Source organism: Triticum aestivum, chromosome 2A (assembly GCF_018294505.1).
Source record: "Triticum aestivum cultivar Chinese Spring chromosome 2A, IWGSC CS RefSeq v2.1, whole genome shotgun sequence".
Taxonomy (NCBI): domain Eukaryota; kingdom Viridiplantae; phylum Streptophyta; class Magnoliopsida; order Poales; family Poaceae; genus Triticum; species Triticum aestivum.
In genome coordinates this window covers 360,654,792-360,676,544 of record NC_057797.1, presented here as the reverse complement: position 1 = coordinate 360,676,544, position 21,753 = coordinate 360,654,792, and positions in this window count along the sequence as shown.

Genomic DNA, 21,753 nt, shown 5'->3' with positions numbered 1-21,753 from the left:
AGCACCGCTTCCGAACAAAGCTCCATACCGCGTCAACCCCGAAGAAACCAAAGAAATTCAAAGGCAAGTAAAGCATCTCATAGCCCATGGTAATGTGCGTGAAAGCTTGAGCCCTTGTGTCATACCGGTCATTCTTGTGCCAAAACGTGACGGTAGCTTTCGCATGTGCTCCGATTGTAGACCTATCAATGCTATCACCGTTCGCTATATGTACCCCATTCCACGCCAAGATGATATGCTAGATGAGCTTAGTGGTGCCACTATATTTTCCAAAATTGATCTTAACAGTGGTTACTATCAAATCCGCATACAAGAGGGCGATGAATGGAAAACTGCCTTCAAAACCGAGTTTGGTTTGTATGAGTGGTTAGTCATGCCTATGGGTCTCTCAGAAGCACCGGGCACTTTTATGCGCCTTATGAATCATGCCTTTCGCCCTTACATTGGTATATTTGTTGTGGTTTACTTCGATGACATTCTTGTGTTTAGCAAATCTATCAAAGAGCATGTCACCCATGTCCGCACCGTTTTGCAAACCCTTAGGAAAGAGCGTCTATATGCTAATATGGAGAAATGCCTTTTTGGTGTTGATAAGCTTGTTTTCTTGGGTTTTGTGGTTTCTTCTACGGGTGTTCATGTAGATGAGTCCAAGATCAATGCTATTAAGACTTGGCCGCAACCAACCAACTTGCATCAAGTGCGTAGTTTCCTTGGTCTTGCGGGTTTCTATCGCCGCTTTGTGAAGGACTTTAGCACTATTGCTTCGCCTTTACATGCTTTGAGCAAGAAGAATGCGCCTTTTGTTTGGGGACCATCCCAAGATACCGCATTCAATGAGCTTAAGAATTTTCTTACTCATGCTCCAGTTCTTGCTTTACCCAACTTCGACAAGCCTTTTGAGATTCATTGCGATGCTAGCGGTAATGGCATAGTAGGTGTGTTAATGCAAGAGAAGCGCCCCATAGTGATGTAGGGTAGAAACCCTATAGCCCGATCTTTCACGAAAGGAGCGGATCCCGCGAAGAACGTGAAGAACACGAGGAGGGAAATGAGGGGAAAATCACGAGGGGAACACAAGAGAACACTCAAACCAACAAGAATGATCACACATGCGCTAGATCCATGAACACAAAAGGAGATACAAGATCCAAAGTCAACAACGGACGATACAAAGGGTAGCCGGTTCTTCTCCGTGAGGAGGTCTTGAATCCACAAGGGGATCTTCTCCGCAAGGAGGTCTTGAATCCAAGGTGGATCTTCTCCGAAGAGGGGCCGCGGTCTCTCTCAAGGAGTAGATCTAATATGGATGAGCGTAGATCTATCTCTCAAATGAGCTATCACAATGCTAACCCTAACTAGGAGGAGGTGGAGGAGTATATATAGTCTAGGCGAATGAAAGGGTAAGTGGCTTCGGCCCAACACACGGGTGGGCGCACAGGCATCGGACGTCCGACAAGTACCGGACGTCCGGTGGCTCGCGAGGGTTCGGTCATCCGGTTCATGTTGGACGTCCGGCGTTTTGGCTCTGGACAGGTGGTGTCGGACGTCCGGTCGACGTCGGTCGTCCGGGCGCAGGAGAGTGTCGAACGTCCGGTTTCTGGCGGTCGTCCGGGCGCTGGGAGTCGTCGGACGTCCGGTGGCTCCGGTCGTCCGTAGATTCGGCTCGGGTCCTCAGGGGCCGGACGTCCGGGCTGGGCCGGTCGCCCGGTGGCTGTAGCTTCGCGCAGCTTCTTCTCTTGGTCCTTGTACTTGGTGTCCTCGCTAGTTGTTCCGTTGGATGTGGTGACTTCGTGGATTTCCTCCAAGTACCTGATCATGCATAGAACACACGTTGGAGGTAGTAGCCATATCTCACATGTAGAAAGTGATGGTTCGGAGAGGAGCGAGTTCACCCTGTGTCCAATGGCGTATGTTCGAGGTCTCGTCATATGTCCACTTAGGGTTTGGAGACTAGTCGGAGTGTACATGGGGATGAACGTGGGATGCTCCATATCATCTCCCCTCCCTTGGGAAAGATCCGACCTCGGATCATGATCCTCATCACCATGGAAACGGTTGTCGTAGACGGACTTGTAGTTGGACGAAGTTGAAGACATGGCACAATCCAAGTAGTCCCAGGTGTCGCCGGAGTGATAGACATGCAAAAAGAGCGAACACAAGCAATACTCGGAAATACAATGGTTAGCACACACAAAGTGTCCATCATGTAAGAATGAGTCCATGCAACAAGATTGATCGTGACAAGGTGCATGAAGCTTATCCAAAATATATGGAAATGTATGCACAACATTCATGGTAGCAAAAGCAAGAATATGATGAATGCAACCACGGTGCAAAATGATGTCATAGTGAGACGGTTTATCAATAGCATTAATATGGCAATGGATGCTCAAGATGAGTATGTGATCATGCAATTGATGGTAGGCAATAAGATCATGATGTATGAATATGCCATCAAGGTATATCACAACAAATTTGCTAATGAAATGCACAAGCTCATATATCATGGATGTCATGGGAATACAAGATGCAATAAGGCAATCATGATGTGAGTCAATCCATGCATAAGATGCAAATTTGTCATGTGTATGATATGTCCATCGGGCATGACATGTGTGAACACAATCAACAAATATGGAGGTGTTGGTATACCAATGCTCGATGTCGTGGCATCAGTGGAGGTTCGAAGGTGCATCCAATAAATCCGAGCGCTCCTCAACTTGAAGGTCCATGGGTTCCATCTCCAATGTCGGTCCTCCATCTAATAGATGTAACATGTAGACAAGAAGAAGGAAACAACAATGAAAGAGTGACCCATCCAATATGCATATTTGAGGATGGCTCAAAGGGAGGGAGTTCACCTTTAGGAGATTCTCGCAAATGTTGGTGTTGCACATCGTGTATGCCTTCACATGACCAAATTGTGTCATGACGGTATCGTCTTGTGAATCCTTCAACATGAAAGAACATGACAAACACTCGGAAAAACAAATGAGGTTAGCGGAAAACCTATCATTCGTGCGGTAAAATACCCAACAAGTGGATGCATCATGCTTATCATAAGAAAGGACAAGGGAGCATTTCATAGTACGGAGGCATATGATGTGAGAACAACCAAATAGAATAGGCGCAAGCAAGCAAGCATGCATCACAAGTAAGGTGTCCAAGTCTCCAAGATCAATAAACATAATTGGAGGCAAGCGACAATGAACAAGATGTATCAAGTGAGAGGCACGAGCATATATGTCATCAACCCAAGAAAGCGAGTAAGAGTTGAACATGGGTGATGCGACAAAGCAAGCAATCATGGTTATCAATTCAAGCAAGCTAGTAGTGCGAAGATGCAACATACGAGAAGAAATCATGGCAAGCATGTCATTGGTGCAAATAGTGTGCATGAATAATTCACATGACATAGCACAAGCATGAAAGCAAGATATGAGCAAAATAGCATCAATAGCATGGGGCACATGATAAACATGGCAAGAGCAACAAGGATCTCCACCAAGCATGCAAATACACATAGAAGTAGCATAATGGTGAATCATGGGTAGATGCAAGCAAGGGTCACAATGGCATGGCAAAGGCATAGGAGCAAGCATAGCATGCAAAGTGAACACGGTAAAATGAGCATAAGGTGACAAATGGTAAATATCCCATAGCCGTGTGAGAGACAAGTAAAAGAGATGCGCGTAGTCTTTGCGCAAAAGGAATGGTGGGAATGATAGTCCACGGGATCCCAAGTCATCGTTGCTCTCAAGAGCTCGTTTCGTCAACTCTTGTGATTGAGAGGTTGACGAGTATACGTGAGTACCTACACAAAGCAAAGACAAAGGGAAAATTGTGTGTGCATGGTAGATGTACACATCATCCATCATGGTGTGCATGTGTTTGTGTTTGTTAGCACAAAATAGCCAATGCTCAAATAAATGAGATGCGCGATATAGAAACATGTCATCCATCATGAGAGGTTTGTTATGATGTATGTCATAATGGAGACTCAAAGGATGTAATGCATCATGAGAAATATCTAGAGCATTGTTATTCATGGAATGCATATGGTGTACACTATCATGGGAATCATGTAAAGTATGAAATGCATCAAGATCTCCTAATATGTATGAGGAAACTATGGGGGTCTCCTCATGAGCATGAGTAGCAACATCACATGGAGAATATTGACAACATCCAAAACAATGCATATTTGGAACAATGTGATGATGGCATGGTATAGTAGATGAATTGCGCAAATCATGTAAAGGAAGCATGGCAATATCATCACAAGAGAAGCAAAAGCCAATGACCATCATCTCGTCATCTATGCCATAAGTGCAAATGGGATGTATTTTAATGGGGCATGCATAGTTACTATGTTGAGATTGAAATGAGGCTATATGGGAGATCTCACTCATAGCATATCACAAGTTCAATGGATTGTCAAACATGAAGTAACCAATAGAATTTTCACAAGATATCCTATGAAGCATAGCATCACAACTAGGCAACTCAACATGCTCATCATCATATTCATCATAAATAGGTAAGTCAAGGCATAAAGAAGTCTCACTAGCGTGAAGCATGGTAATAGGTAGGTCAACATCATGGGAGCAACTGATGTCAAGATAGTCCACTAGTGGGACAAGAGAAGTACCATCACCTATGTTACCTTTGGAGCGTCGCTTATGTGTTGTAGGTGAGGTGTTGAAGATCGTCTCGTTGTCATCTTCATCTTGATGGAACCATGTGGGGGGTGCATCATCGTCCACCATGGCCATCGTCATCTCCATTGGAGGTATGGACTCGTCGAGGATAGGCGTGTCGTCATGTAGGAGACCTAGCACCATAGAAGAAAACACACTAGGAGTAGAGGTTAAGTCGTTAGAAATCAAAGTGGCCTCACATGTCGTGTCAACTACCTCACTCACTATGTGTTGTGGCTCACTCACTCCCGGTATGATGCTCTCACTCATATGGTTGGTGGAGTCAATCAAATGGCTCTCAACCTCACATAGGATGTGTGGCATGATCTCAAGTGTGGGGCTAGTGGTGGTCACACTCATCCTCTCATAGGAAATGCTCTCAATGTCACAAATGGTGGAGTCACTCATATCACTCATGGTGGGGTGGCTCTCCTCACATGGGAATTGGGGCATCTCTTTATATGTGGGTGTCGGAGAGATGTTGGTGCAAATGTCTCCATGTTCAACTCCTATCGCCGCCTTGGTCGAAGGGATGGTCCCATGCTCAACCTTCTTGTCACCGTCTTGTTGTTGGAGGCCCATATGATGTGGCACCTCGTAGCTCGTCTCCATGACCGAAGGGAATTTCCCATGCTCGGCCATCTTCCTTGGGGGGCTTCCGAAGATGGAAGTGTCGCCCTCGCTCGTAGGTAGTCGCCTTGGACTTGATGAAGTCGATGTAGGCGTACACGTGGGAAGTAGGCGAAGAGGCCGTACGTCCAAAGGCGAAGATGCCTTGAGAACACTTGGTGAATATGCTGAAGGGGTTGATGTAGCCGCAGCGCCATCTTTGTGGTGGTCATCTCGCGGTCTTATTTTGTGCTCATGAAGCTTCGACTTGGCGTGAGGTAGTGCTTGTTGGGACTTGTGCATTTGCGCTTGTTGAGAATCTTCATGATGATGGTGTTATTGTCGCACTTGAGCTCGTAGTAGATGTCGTGCGTCGTCGTCGTGCACATGATGCTTGGAGGTGACTTGCCCTTCATGACGATGTGGATTATGAACGTGATGATGGTCGCCATGGAGATGTGGATGACTTGCGCTTGCATCGCTTGGGCGCTCCGAAGACTTGTGGCTTGAACATCGTCGCCTTGAAGATGATGAAGGGGAAGAAGACTTGATCAAGGCTCTAATCTCCTCCATCCTTGCATCTTGCTCCTCTTTATGTGCGGAAAGCTTCTTGTCGATGTAGTCCCTTTTCCTTGCTTCGGAGTGACGAATGTCGATGGAGATGTTCTCGATGCGCTCTCGCAATCTTGATTGTGCGCCTTGCATTTGTCATTGTAGATCGAAGATTGACGCTTTGGTGATGTAGTTGTTCACGCCGTCGTCGTTATCGAAGACCGGAGATGAAATGCCTTGCCTATCCATCACAAGATTCGAGCCAATATGAGTGGAGAAAGAGAAGAATGAATACCAAATGTACCTTGACCGAAGTTGAAAGTGGATCAATGATCACTCCAATGTGTACAAGGAAATAGCACAATTGGTACCAATTCTTGTCGCATTCTCACACCTACACAAGTAAGGCTTATGGTGGAGCTTGGTGAGGATAGTGGCACAAAAATTTGATGTAAAATGTTAGCAAGAGTCAATAATGTTGAAAGAGATTCACAAATTCGGAAGTGTAACAAGTAGACCAATAGCAATATGTGGCACACGGAAACACACACACGGATAGATAAATGGGGTCGTGCAACCAAGGATGAGCACAAACTGTGGAATCCACGGAAAACGCTCGTGTTGCACAACTCAAGAGAGACACTAGCACGATTGCTCACTAGGCGGATACGACACTTGTGCACAACCTATAAGATGCAAAATGTAACAACTTCTATCCCAAGTATGCTATATATGTATGATGTTCCGGTGGTATGATCCAAGATGATCTTATATGCAATGTGGTATGATGCTATGGCACTTGCTTACAAGCTCTTTGTTCACTTTTTTTCTTTGCTTAAAAGCTTATTCTCTTTTTTTGTATGGCTACTTTGCGAAATGCACAAACCAAGGTAGCAATTGTATATATGCGGGAACAAACTTGAGGCACACGAGATGATATGATACCAATATGATATGGTATGTATGCAATGTATGGTGTAGATCACTAATGTGCACAAGTAACATTGCCGACAATACTCAAATGGCTAGTCTCGATAGGCAAGTAACGCAAAATGGGCTAGGGGTTATCAATGCAATGGCAAGGGAATATACAATGGAGGGATACCACAATATCGAGATGATATGGAGGTTACCGTCCGTGGCGATGATGAGTGGCGGTGATCTTGATGGAGATACCAAGATGATGGAGACTCGTCCCTAAGTAGCCAAAACACCTTAGGAAACGGAAAAACCGCGAACTCAAAATCTCAAATGTCATATGGTGGTAGCGGAATGCGGTGGTGTTGCAGTAGGCAATGCGGAAGTGGAGGTTATGGTGGTGGACTATACACGGTGTCGGAGTTGAAAGCACGGTCCCTAAGTAGCCGAAACACCTTAGGAGACACAACTCACAACACAAACAAAATTGGGTTAAGTTGAGGTGGCGGAAGTGTATAGTGGCCAAGGCTATGCGGAAGTGGTGGTAGTGGTTGATGAAGAAGTAACCGTCCCTAAGTAGCCTAGTCACCTTAGGAGACTCAAATCACTCCTCAAGCAACCACTAATGCGATGGGGAACAAAATTGGTTAGGTTGCGGAAGGCTATGGTGGTGTAGCGGATGATATGGTGGAGGGCCTAGGCAAACTTGCCAAATTTCAGAAACTTTGATGGAGTCAAATGATTTTGGTGGTATTTTTGTGGGAAGGGGGGTGTCAAGAGCTTCAAAACAAGCTAAAGAACATCAAAATCGAAGTTCGGATGAATTAGTTATGGCCGATACAAAAATCAGCCGAAGTCAGTTTTTACAGGTAGCGGACGTCCGGAAAAAACGGTCGTCCGGTCGCCGGACGTCCGGTCGGGTCGGAAATCTGCTGATAATGCTCGGGTTAGGGGGTTCCGGTCGTCCGGTAGGGTCGGACGTCCGGTGGTTCCTGCGGCTCCGGACGTCCGATAAAGTGACGGTCGTCCGGTGTATCGGGGTCAACGCGAAATTTCAGATCCGGGACGCGATTTTGGGCGGAAAATGGAGATTTGGGGGTCAAAATTGATGGGATTTCGTGGATGAAAGATGGGTAAACTTGGGGAGATGCTAGATCCACTTGAAACCAAGCAAATCTATGGATCAAAATCAACAAAATATCATCAAACCAACAAATCACAAAAAAAATTGGGGCTATTTTTAGTGGGGATTTTTGAATTTAGGACGAAATCAAGCAAAAGAAGGCTAGAAAACGGTGGGGGAGGCTCCGAAATCGTGATCAACGTGGCTCATGATACCAAGATGATGGTATCAAGAGACAAGCTGGCTCTGATCCAAGATGATGTAGGGTAGAAACCCTATAGCCCGATCTTTCACGAAAGGAGCGGATCCCGCGAAGAACACGAGGAGGGAAACAAGGGGAAGATCATGAGGGGAACAAAAGAGAACACTCAAACCAACAAGAATGATCACACATGCGCTAGATCCATGAACACAAAGGGAGATACAAGATCCAAAGTCAACAACGGACGATACAAAGGGTAGCCGGTTCTTCTCCGTGAGGAGGTCTTGAATCCACAAGGGGATCTTCTCCGCAAGGAGGTATTGAATCCAAGGTGGATCTTCTCCGAAGAGGGGCTGCGGTCTCTTTCAAGGAGTAGATCCGATATGCATGAGCGTAGCTCTATCTCTCAAATGAGCTATCACGACGCTAACCCTAACTAGGAGGAGGCGGAGGAGTATATATAGTCTAGGCGAATGAAAGGGTAAGTGGCTTCGGCCCAACACACGGGCGGGCGCACAGGCGTTGGACGTCCGACAGGTATCGGACGTCCGGTGGCTCGCAAGGGTCCGGTCGTCCGGTTCATGTTGGATGTCCGGTGTTTTGTCTCTGGACAGGTGGTGTCGGAGGTCCGGTCGGTGTCGGTCGTCCGGGTGCTTGAGAGTGTCGGACGTCCGGTGTCTCGCGGTCGTCCGGGTGCTGGGAGTCGTCGGACGTCCGGTGGCTCCGGTCGTCCGTAGATTCGGCTCGGGTCCTCAGGGGCCGAACGTCCGGGCTGGGCCGGTCGTCCAGTGGCTGTAGCTTCGCGCAGCTTCTTCTCTTGGTCCTTGTACTTGGCGTCCTCGCTAGCTGTTTCGTTGGATGTGGTGACTTCGTGGCTTTCCTCCAAGTACCTGATCATGCATAGAACACACGTTGGAGGTAGTAGCCATATCTCACATGTAGAAAGTGATGGTTCGGAGAGGAGTGAGTTCACCTTGTGTCCAATGACGTATGTTCGAGGTCTCGTCATATGTCCACTTGGGGTTTGGAGAGTAGTCGGAGTGTACATGGGGATGAACGTGGGATGCTCCGCATCACATAGCTTACTTTAGTGAGAAACTTTCCGCAGTGCAACTCAACTATCCCATCTATGACAAAGAGCTATATGCTTTAGTCCGCGTTTTACATGAATGGGAACATTACCTTCGTCCCCATGAGTTTATCATTCATACCGATCATGAGACTCTCAAGTATCTTATGGGTCAAACTAAGTTGAACAAGCGTCATGCTAAATGGAGTGAATTCATTGAGTCTTTTCCCTATGTCATCAAGTACATCAAGGGTAAAGAAAACATCGTAGCGGATGCTCTTTGCCGCATATGCATGCTAGTCACACAACTTGAGTTAGATGTCATTAGCTTCGAGCATATCAAAGAATTGTATGAGCATGATGAAAAATTTGCCACTCCTTATGCCAAGTGTTTGTCGAATACATCTTGGGAACGCTATTACATCAAAGACGGCTATCTTATGAGAGCTAACAAACTTTGCATCCCAAAGTCGTCCCTTCATTTGTTGCTTTTGCAGGAATCGCATGGAGGAGGCTTAATGGGACATTTCGGACGAGACAAGACGTTCGCCACGCTCTCGAAGGGCTACTTTTGGCCAAAGATGTTTCGGGACGTCAATCGCTTCACCAACCGATGTTCGACATGCCGCAAAGCTAAGTCCAAAGCTCAATCTCATGGTCTCTATATGCCTCTACCGATTCCATACCAACCATGGGAAGACATTAGCATGGACTTCGTACTGGTTTGCCTAGGACTCACAATGGGAAAGATTCTATATTTGTCGTTGTGGACCATTTCTCAAAAATGGCACATTTTATTCCTTGTAACAAGATAGACGATGCTTCACATGTTGCTAGTCTCTTTTGTAGGGAAATATTGCGTCTACATGGTGTACCAAAGACTATCGTCTCGGACCGCGACATCAAGTTCTTGAGTTACTTTTGGAAGACCTTATGCGCCAAGCTCGGAATCAAGCTTCTATTCTCCACGGCCTATCATCCACTAACCGATGGCCAAACGGAGGTGACAAACCGGACGCTCTCCACCCTTCTTCACGTACTAATCAAGAAGAACATCAAGGAGTGGGAGGAGTGCTTACCCATCGCCGAGTACACTTACAACCGCGCAAGACATTCGACTACCGGCAAGTCCCCCTTCGAGGTTGTCTACGGTTTCAACCCTTTGTCCCCATTGGACATCCTTCCCCTACCACTCCACGAGCGCACAAACATGGACGCGAGTGATCGAGTCAACCACCTCAAGAAGATGCATGAAGATACAAGGCACACCATTGAGCTTCAAGTACAACGACTCGCGACCAAGCTCAACGTCAACAAGAATCACATGATATTCAACAATGGAGACCTTGTGTGGCTACACCTTTGCAAGGAACGCTTCCCCAACGAACACAAGTCCAAGCTACTACCATGAGCCGATGGACCATTCAAGGTGCTTGCCCGCTACAACAACAACACATACAAGATCGACATCCCACATGACAAGTACTCCGTGAGCGACATCTTCAACGTCAAAGATCTCTCCCCGTACCATGGTGATGAGGATTTCGATCCGAGGTCGGATCTTCCCCAAAGGAGGGGAGATGATGCGGAGCATCCCAAGGTCATCCCCATGGACCTACCATCGTCTCATCAAGTGCCTAGTGGACCCATGACTCGGTCACGTGCAAGAGCTCTTGAAACCGAGGTGACATCTATCCTCTCACAGTTCCACTTCGATGCACATGAAGCATGGCTACTACCTCATATGGACACTTTGGGCATACTCAGGTACCATGGAGAAGCTAAGGAGCAAGGACAAGAAGAATAAGAAGATGGACGAGAAGATGGAGAACAAGGAGGGCTGAAGGAAAAGTCCGAGCCACCGGACGACCGGCCGGGACCGGACGTCCGGCGCCTGAAGCACCAGCCGAGCCCCAGCAAGCGGACGTCCGGTCCAGACCGGACGACCGGTGCCCCGACACCCAAAGCAAATGAGCGGACGTCCGGTCCAGACCGGAAGACCGGCGCACATGCACCTAACCAAAGTCAGCGGAAGTCCGACGTTTCCGGACGTCCGACACCCCCATCACAGAGTAGAACCAGCGGACGTCCGGAGGACACCGGACGACCGGCCGCTCCTGAGACTCCGGACGTTAGGTCACCAACGGACATCCGGTACCTGGCTGCGTCCAGATTCGGGCCCGAGGCCCATGTACCCCTACTTTCGCCCCCATTTGCACTTAGACTATAAATAGACCTCTCCCACCTCCTTTCTAGGGTTAGCAAATGTTTAGCTCAGATTTGTGAGAGAGCTTTGCTCATCCACTTGGTTACCTTCTCCTCAGAGATTCGAGCCTCCACCGGATAAGATCCCCCAAGCGGATTCAAGACCTCCTTGTGGAGAAGAACATCAAGACCCCCTCTAGGGCGGCCCCATCAAGACCTCCTCACGGAGAAGAACCGGTTACCGTGTATCGTCCCTAGTTGTCCGTGGATTCCTGTATCGTTCTATGTACTCGAGGATCTAGCCCATGTGTGACTTATTCGTGTGGGTTTAGTGATTTCCTCTTGTGTTTTCCTTCCATTCTTCCCCGTGTTCTTCGTGTTTTCCCCGGGATCCGCTCCTTTCGTGAAAGATCGGGCGATTAGGGTCTCTACCCTACATCAGAAGTTGAAAACACAAGGTGAAGCCTTATAATGATTTAGATGGATCTCCGTGGTGATATAATTGCGAGAGCTTGGAACTCCGGGAAAGAAAAGATGAAACAATTGAAAACCGAGAACTTGATGAGCCTCCGGAATAAGGAATTAATCACTTGGATGAAACAAGAATAAGAATTACATTATGCTTATCCTTATCAATTAAATTGATGACAAGCAACGGATTTGGCATACTACTTATTCTCGTAGAAAGGATTAAGAGAGATATTGCGCAAACTTGGGAAAATCTTCAACGAACCACCGGTAGGATTGAAACAACGAATGCATTAATATGATAACCATGGAAGAGAATCTTGAGCAAACCACCGTAAGACTTGAAAATGAAAGTAGCAAAGGCACAAAACACCGGGAAAAATTTGAAAACGAATGAAGATACTTGCTGGGAATTTATATACATGTGATCGAAGAGATCATGAACTCATTAGAGAATATTTGAATGAAGCACCGGTAAGATTTCGAGAAGGAGAGCTGAAAGCTGGAATGAATAATTCTGAGATGATGGGCTCCGGAGAATCAAACTGAAAAGACTCTTGAATTTCTCCGGATGGGTGAAAAAAATTCTCACAATCGAAAACAATTATGAGAGGATGGCAATAGGCTAGAACCATGAATCTTTGAAAGAACGGATAAGATTTGGAGGAAAACTCTTCTCCGGTCTTCAAATGTTGAGAATGACGATGAGAAACACCACCATGAATTGTTGAGGCACTCCAGAATGAATAATAGAAAGGTTGAGCCAACAATGAAAAGAATTTAAAAGATCTTGGAGGAATACATATGACTGATGACAATTCATTCTTACGTCATATTTGAAAGAATTTGAGGATCTCCGGGAAAATTAGAAGAGTCGGGTAAGATCCTGAGAAAAGACCTGTGGGTTAGGGCCCACTCAAAAGATACACCGTTGAATGATTTGAAAGAGAGATTGCGTCGGTTGAATTAAATGGCTCAAAAGAGATATCATCCTTGAAAGAGCTTGAATAAATGCAGAGTGGAAACACGAATCTTCGAGATATCTTCGGCACTTCGGATATGAATAGAGAGAGGTGAGCGATTAAGAAGTGCACCAGGTTGGGAAAACATTAGAACCGAGCAAAGTATATGACCGAAAAAGCTTGAATTAAATCCACCAGAGAAGAAAAGAATGAAGAATGGTGAACTTGAAGCTCCGTTAGTATCTTCCTGAGAATCACCGGATAAGAATATTGACGGGAAAGAATGGAGAGACTTCACATGAATAAAATAGATACTTGATTCAGAAATCTGAGTCCTTGAAGAAAAAGGGGTGGGAGGGTGGGTAAAACAAAGGCAACTTGGAGACGGATGAAACAAACACCGTTGACGAAAACTGAGATTGGATCTTGTGAATGGGAAAAATGATAGGATCATCTTGAAGAGAAACACACCGGTTGGAAATAGAATTGAGATGACAATCTCGATAAATAAGAAGGGTTAGTGTTCACGTAGGAATATGAGAACATCGCTTAGGAAAGGTATGGAATCAACATTTGACATTGAAGCAACTCGAATACCATAAACCAAAATAAAACAAAGGATTGGCTTGCAGAATAAGCCGGAAACAAACATATGATAGATCCCATATCATTGCATGTGTCTGTTGGAAAGATATTCTAGGAGCTACTTGGATTCCCACTTATAAACTCCCGAAACTTTCCGGTTATGCAATCAGGTGTCGGGGATACAGGGGAAGCATAATATCTCACCCAAACTAACAATTCCTACATCCAGCTGTATCCATCCTTCAACACATAACCAAGAAACCTTCGGAAATCATTTACCTCAACCTTCGAAAAGCATCGGCTATACGAGTTATGGCAATACTCCCGAACTCCCGCCCCAGTACTGGGTGGCGTCGAGGTTTTCTCACCAACAACTGCATAAAAGAGATTTTCGATGTCGGCGAACTTAGGTATTCCAAAACTGCAACGATAAAATTGTGACGACAACACCTCGGAGCTCAACTCCCCGGGACACTGCCACAACCCCTAAATGTCAGTAGGCACAAAGAACAATGTTCTCATCACAAAACCATCGGAATGATTCCAAGATACCCGCGTGATCCTAGAAAACAATTTCATGAAATTTGAGAAGAGAAGAGTCAAAACTCTACGTCAGGAGGCCTCACCAGAGCGACGAAGGGACTGAGGACTAAAAAGAATCCTACTCTCCGATATATATAATCCTAAGACTCAAAACATTTTGTTCTAGACTCAACAACGTCAGCAATTCAATCAAGCAGGGGGCTCCTAAGTCGGGGAAGGCTCTGATACCAACTTGTAACACCCATAATGCGGCTATATCTCCCATGTGTCGGGGCATGACTTAGAGGCATAACCGCATGGTAGGCATGTCGCAAGAGGGGTAATCTTTACACATCCCATGTACTGAATAAGAAAGAGATAAAGAGTCGGCTTACAATCGCCACTTCACACAATACATAAATATATCAAATATCATCCAGAATACAATCAAGGTCCGACTACGGAACCAAAATAAAGAAACACAACCCCAAATGCTAGATCCCTGATCGCCCCAACTGGGCTCCACTATTGATCGAAAGGAAAACGAAATAACACAACGAACACGATCTTCATCGAGCTCCCACTTGAGCTCAGTTGCGTCATCTGCACTGGCATCATCAGCACCTGCAACTATTTGAAAGTATCTGTGAGTCACGAGGACTCAGCAATCTCACACCCGCGAGATCAAGACTATTTAAGCTTATGGGTAGGAAAGGGTAGTGAGGTGGAGCTGCAGCAAGCACTAGCATTTATGGTGGCTAACATACGCAAATAAGAGTGAGAAGAGAAGCAACGCACGGTCGAGAAACTACAAGTGATCAAGAAGTGATCCTAAAACTACTTACATTCAAGCATAACACAAGAACCGTGTTCACTTCCCGGAACCCGGCGAGAAGAGACCATCACGGCTACACACGCGGTTGATTCATTTTAATTAAGTTAAGTGTCAAGTTATCTACAACCAGATATAAACAAATTCCCATCTGCCCATAACCGCGGGCACGGCTTTCTAAAGTTCAAACCCTGCAGGGGTGTCCCAACTTAGCCCATCACAAGCTCTCACGGTCAACAAAGGATATTCCTTCTCCCAGGACGACCCGATCAGACTCAGAATCTCGGTTACAAGACATTTCGACAATGGTAAAACAAAACCAGCAAAGCCACCCGAATGTGCCGACAAATCCCGATAGGAGCTGCACATATCTCATTCTCAGGGCACACCGGATGGGCAAGATGTCGGGTTGGCATAAACCCTGGTTGCCCAGGGGGCGCCGGACATCGCCCAGTTTGGACCAACACTTAGGGAAGCACTGGCCCGGGGGGGTTAAAATAAAGATGACCCTTGAGTCCGCAAAACCCAAGGGAAAAAGGTTTAGGTGGCAAATGGTAAAACCAAGGTTGGGTCTTGCTGGAGGAGTTTTATTCAAGGTGAACTGTCAAGGGGTTCCCATTATAACCCAACCGCGTAAGGAACGCAAAATCAAGGAACATAACATCGATATGACGGAAACTAGGGCGGCAAGAATGGAACAAAACACCAGGCATAAGGCCGAGCCTTCCACCCTTTACCAAGTATATAGATGCATTAAAGTAAACAAGATATAATAATGATATCCCAACAATAATCGCGTTCCAACAAGGAACAAACTCCATCTTCACCTGCAACTAGCAACGCTATAAGAGGGGCTGAGCAAAGCGGTAACATAGCCAAACAACGGTTTGCTAGGAAAGGTGGGTTAGAGGCTTGACATGGCAATTTGGGAGGCATGATATAGCAAGTAGTAGGTATCACGGCATAGCAATAGAGCGAGCAACTAGCAAGCAAAGATAGAAGTGATTTCGAGGGTATGGTCATCCTGCCTGAGATCCCGCAAGGAAGAAGAACGAGTCCATGAAGAAGACAAACGGACATAGTCGAATGAATCCTCACAAACGCGACGTTATCGGAACCAACCCGAAGAAGAAAAACCGGAAAGAAGCAAACAACATGGTAAACAACCATCACATAAACATGGCATGATGTGCAACCAAGTATGATGCCTGTCCGGTTTAAATATGTGTGGCATGGCAAAGAGCATCAAACAAAACTACAAGTTAAGTGGAGCCCAATATGCAACGACTTGCATATTGACGGAACATCACATCAATTATTTAGTTCACTCCCAGTTAGGTCCTCAACAATATTAAATGTTGGTTAACATGGCAAGAGGTGAAGCATAACAAAACTATACCATCTAAACAATTTAAATGGGGCCGGATATAACAAACAACAAATCCGGTGAATGCCCATATGCATTTAGGAAATTAATGCAAACAATAATTTAAACACTCTTGATGTTGTTATCATGATGCGGATGACATTTGCAAGTTTTATGCAATTCTATTAAAAGTTGACATGAGCGTGATGAGAGCATTTGTCACCGTGGTAGAAAGAAAGGGGTGCCACGGTGACGAAATGTAAATGATGCCGCAACAACAATCCGGTTCTAGTAACTCGATTGAGATACCAATATAAAAGAAGATGTGACGGGAGCGTGTCATGCGATGAAAGGTGGGGTGCTCCCGGAAATTGGGTTCCCACATGTCGACGGCAAGGCAACGAGGACCTGGCAAAGAACAACTCGGACACGGTGCAACCACGATCATCTCATACATCACATCACAAGCATTCGTTCTCGGACGGTCATCTCGGGGTTATACCTTTGAAGCGTGCGGTTCGGGACGGTGCAATGTAGAGGAAGTAGACGTTCTCGGGATGGTCATAGTGGAAGTAGTGGTACTATCGGTCCTCGGCGATGGTAGTGGAAGTAGTGGTTCACGAGTCAAAGAGGAAATGGTCGTTCATGTTCGGGAAGCGGTAGAGGCCCGGGTCTTCGGCAACGGTCATCGTACACGCTCCGAGTTCGTCGGTAGAGGTTCTCACATGCTCCAGGTTCGTAGGTAGAGGTTCTCGCGATCTTGGCGATGGTAGTGGTACCCGTTTTCATAGACGTTCGGGGTCGTGGGTAGTTGAGCACAGTCGTCGTTGGACTTGACGGATCCGATGCCTCCGGGCGTAGTGGTACATGTTCATTTTCGGAGAGGTACTTGGCGTACTTTGTCTCGCGGTGTAGTCGAACTTGACGTATCCGAGGGCTCCGGGCGTCGTGGTACTTGGGGTCTTCGGACTCATCGGTCTCATCAACTCGAAGGGGTACTTGCGTTTTGCAGTTCCATATCCAGGGTCGACACGTAGCCATACACGGGTTGTAGGGGAACTTGATGCATCTGAGTTCTTCGGGTTTATAGTTGTACTTGGCGTTCGGAGTCCGGGTCTTGCGGGTGGTGTACTTGGTGCTTGCGGTTCTGATCCGGGGGTGCATGCGTCCACGGTAACACTGCATGGTGCAAAGAGGCGACGACTTGGGCGGTTCTGAACAAGGACTCGGGCAGCTTGTGTAGGAGCTCGATGGGATGGCCGAGGTAGGCTTGTACAGTACATAAGGGGACACTCAAGAGGAGAGCAAGATGTGGGCGTGACAGGGACGAGGCGGATCTGGGCAACATGCACGACGGCGCTGGGAACCGGGCAGACGCCAGCAGGTCCGGGCGACATCAACAGCAGAGTTGGTCGGAGAGAGCGGCTCGGGCAAGAGTTCATCAGCATGAGGAGGAGGCTAGCGGAGAACAGCGAGGTGGAGACACAGGAAGGCGGGGCCGCGGGCATCCATGGCGGCTGCGAGCCACAAGGGTGCAGCAGCGCGGTGCTGGAGCATGGGCTCGCTGGGCGGCGCGGTCGCAGAGCAAGGCAAGGTCAAAGGAGCAGGAGGCAGCACGCAGGCAAACTTGATGACGAGGGTCCATGGTCGCGGGCATGTGAGGAAGAGAAAAGGAGACTGACGGAGGCGGCTCGGGGCAGCTTCGCGGCAAGGAGATCCATGGATCAAGACGAGGGGTGCAACACTGATCTCTCCCTGTCTCTCTCTGACGGCGCACGCACAGGAGGGAAGAAGGGATCGACGGGGGAGAGAGGTTTTGGGCGCGGACGTTGTGGGGATCGATAGGAGGCGGCAGAGGAAAGGGTCGAGGGAGAGAGGAGAGATGCGCTAGGGTTATAGCGGGGGTAGGTGGGCTTGCGGGGATGGGCCTATTGGCCGACTTGGCTGGGGAAGGTTGGGCCGGTGAGAGGCCCAGTTGGGCTGGACTCTCCGCTCCCTCTCTCTAATTTTCTTTAACAGAATAGCACTAGAGATAAAGAAAAGGAAGAAGGGTGGTTAGGGAAAGCAATTTGGGCAGATGTTGATTTTCCCGGACTCGCAAAAATGCGTTGGTTCCAAGAAAAATAGAAAAAAGGCATGATTGAAAGGTGTAAATTCTAACTCATTTGAATTTAATTCAAATGGGTGTGAACTAGGACTTGGTTAAAGGAAGGTCCAAAAATGTTCGGACTTTTGGTGGAGCACCGGAATAATATGAACGAATATATGGCAAGGTTGGAGTCTAAGAAATAAGAGAACAAAGGCATTGGGATAATTTGCAAGTGTGTTAGAATATTTATTATAGCTCCATAATATATTGGGAGGATATGTTCTAAAGAGAAATCACCATTACTAATATCCCTCGATTTAAATAGATCGAAAGATCTATGCAATTTCTTTAGTTGAGTTGAGATGCAAAGATTAATGCCATGATGGCATGATGACATGATGCAATGCACATGTTGCGATGATGAATGAAACCAACCAACAACTCACATGACGAAACTCGGAAAACATGGAAGGCGTCTGAAGCTCCGGTCTTGGGCGTCCCAATTGCGAATATAAGATGAAAGCTTTATTGATCAAGGTAGGGTTCTGTGACGCCTTGGTCTGGTCGTTGAACACAAACAAAGTACGCGAAGTTGCAGCTATGGCGAACTTTTAATCTAAACAAAACCCAAAGTTTAAATGACGCCCTAAGGGATATATATATATATATATATATATATATATATATGGAGGAAGAGGGGGAAATTTCGTGGCCCTTGGAGGAGGAGTCTGAAACCAACCCTAACGCTTGTTTCCCCACACATACGGACTCTAAAAACAGCCTATACTTCAGTATTTTGAAATTACATGGGCCTGGCCCAATAATAAGGTGACATAGCCCCTAGAATGGCCTCTAGAGGAAATTTATGAAGTGACATCTTGTATATTTCGTCCAAGGCTTCATACAGTCATTATGGTGGCTTCGAAGTCCTGAAATCATCACTTGTAACTCCGTTGTTGTTCCCCTTGCGCACGCCATCATCTCCATGCTTGATCTTGCTCCAGTGTTCATCCCTCTTATCCATGTCAGGCCCTTCATTTGTAAGCAACACAATTGTATCCAATTTAGGAAGCATCATATTCTCATGAACATTAGAATAATTACCAAGAAACGGAAGTACCTGATAATTTAATTGGCGTGCGTGAGCTCTAGTAATTTGTCCAATATATGTAACAGTAGGGGCTGTGGGTGTAACAATCGTATTAATGTCCTGATCAGACAGGCAGGCAATGACAACATGGGGCAAGACGAAGAGATGATCAATAATGGTGGTGGAGAAGGGGCCGGACATGGTGGCTGGGAAGGGGCCAGACATGGCGGTGGAGAAGTGGTCGGACATGGCGACGAAGAAGGGGCGGGACATGGTGGCGAAGAAAACATGGACTCCACGCCGTAGACTTCGTCGGTACTAAGTTCAATTGTGCGGGACCCTCATGTTCAAGAACTGCTTCGCAAGGAGAATAGTACTGAAAGAGCTATTTCTAGAGAAGAGGCCAAGCTGCAGCTAGACTCGAACACTCCATTGTATCATGGTTGCGATCCTAAGGTGACCCGCTTGAGTTTCACGCTCGAACTCCTGAAGACAAAGGCTAAAAGCAAATGGACCGACACTAGTCTCTGTTAGCTTCTCAAGTACCTAAAGGATGTTTTTCCCGCGGGGAATCTATGTCCTACTAGTCTGGATGAGGCCAAGAAGATCGTGGGCCCTCTTGATCTGCCGCATGTTAGATACCATGCATGCATCAACAATTGCATAATTTATCAGAAGGAGCACGCGGGGAAAACCAGCTGTCCGGTGTGCAATGCTTCTCGATAGAAGAAAGCCGGGAAGAAATCTCCCCACAAAGTTGTATGGTACTTATCAATCACTCCCTGTCTGCAACATTATTTTGTAGATCCCAAGGAAGCAAAGCTCATGCATTGGCACGCGGAGAGGACAAAGCACAACGATCGAGATGATCCCAAGGTGAGGCACCTCATGGTTTGAAGCTAGTGGAGAGCGTTCAAGGGCGAATGTCAGTATTTTGCATGTGATGCAAGGAACATCATGCTCGGCGCGTGTACCGATGGCATGAATCTGGTTGGCAACCAGAACACCAACCATAGCACATGGCCCATGTTTAACCGTTTGGGCATCAAATGACCTCCAAATGGAACGAAATTTGACAAGCGGCCTACCAGTGATGTACCAAGGCCTCTCGACAAATCTCGGCCCATTTCGAGAACGTTTTCCTCCCGGTCATGAAACAAGGTCTGACAGGTGCAATGGGTGCATGTGAGAGTGTCGGATACCGAAACGGACAACGGAGAGAACTGGGAGACCCGGACGGATGCAAGTTTTGAAAAACATATGGATGCAATGCACATGATGACATGGCAAAATGCAACGTGCAAGCAAATGACATGGCAACGATGACAAATAACTAGAAGACACCTGGCACATCGGACTCGGGGCGTCACACACGGTTGGAGGTGGCAGCGGACGGAGGTGCCGGTGCAGCAGAACGTGTGGAAGTAGAGGATGCACGCTGCGTCCATGATGAAGGTCGACCTACAGAAAAGTTAGTTTGCGCCAATGCCTGTTGATCCTGCACTTCACGTTCAGGTTTGCAAGCAAGATGGAATAAATGAGTGATATTATTATATTCCTTATACTTTAGAATGGTCTAAATCTCTTTATTTAATCCACCCATAAAACATGCAAGAATAGCTTCATTATCCTCAACAATACCACATCTAATCATGCCAGTTTGTAATTCCTGATAATATTCTTCTATAGAATTTTTTCCTTGTCTTAAACGCTACAATTTTGTAAGTAATTCACGTTGATAATATGGTGGAACCCAATGAGTATGCATAGCAGTTTTCAAAGCAGCCCAAGTACCTGGAATAGGATGCAATCTACAATGTTTAGACCACCAAACACATGCAAAACTAGTGAAAGCACAAACATCGGCAGGAACACGTCTCTCCTCAGGATATTGTAAACATGTAAAATGTAGTTCAGTTTCTAACTCCCGAGTAAGATATATATCAGGAACATATCTACCCTCAAATGGTGGAATATTTAATTTTACTTTAGGAAGATGTTCATGATCTCATACCTCGGGTGGTGGTGCAGCCCTACCGTTGCGATGATATGCATGAGGACGACCTTGTGGTGGTGGTGGTGGTGCTGGTGGTTGCATGTAGTTCTGATTTTGATCAACCTCATCCTCGTAATGGTCCTCCACCTCTGCAGTAGCAGCAGGAGCTACAGAAACATCAACAGTAGATACAATGGCACCAAAATTTTGACCAGGCTCAAGGGGAACGAGCAGTGCTCGTCCCACTTGATTTGGAAGGCGACGTTGTTGTTGTTGTTGGTGGTGGTGTAGAGGTGCGACAGGTGCAGCCGGCGGTGGTTCTGGAAGACGCATGAGCAATTCATTAAACTTGTTATCGAGCTTTGTTTCGAACATCTTCTCCATGCCATCTATCTTCTCCATGGCCTCTTCAAATCTGTTTAGCACATCTTGCACCTATCAACTCATCATTTGCTGAAACTTATC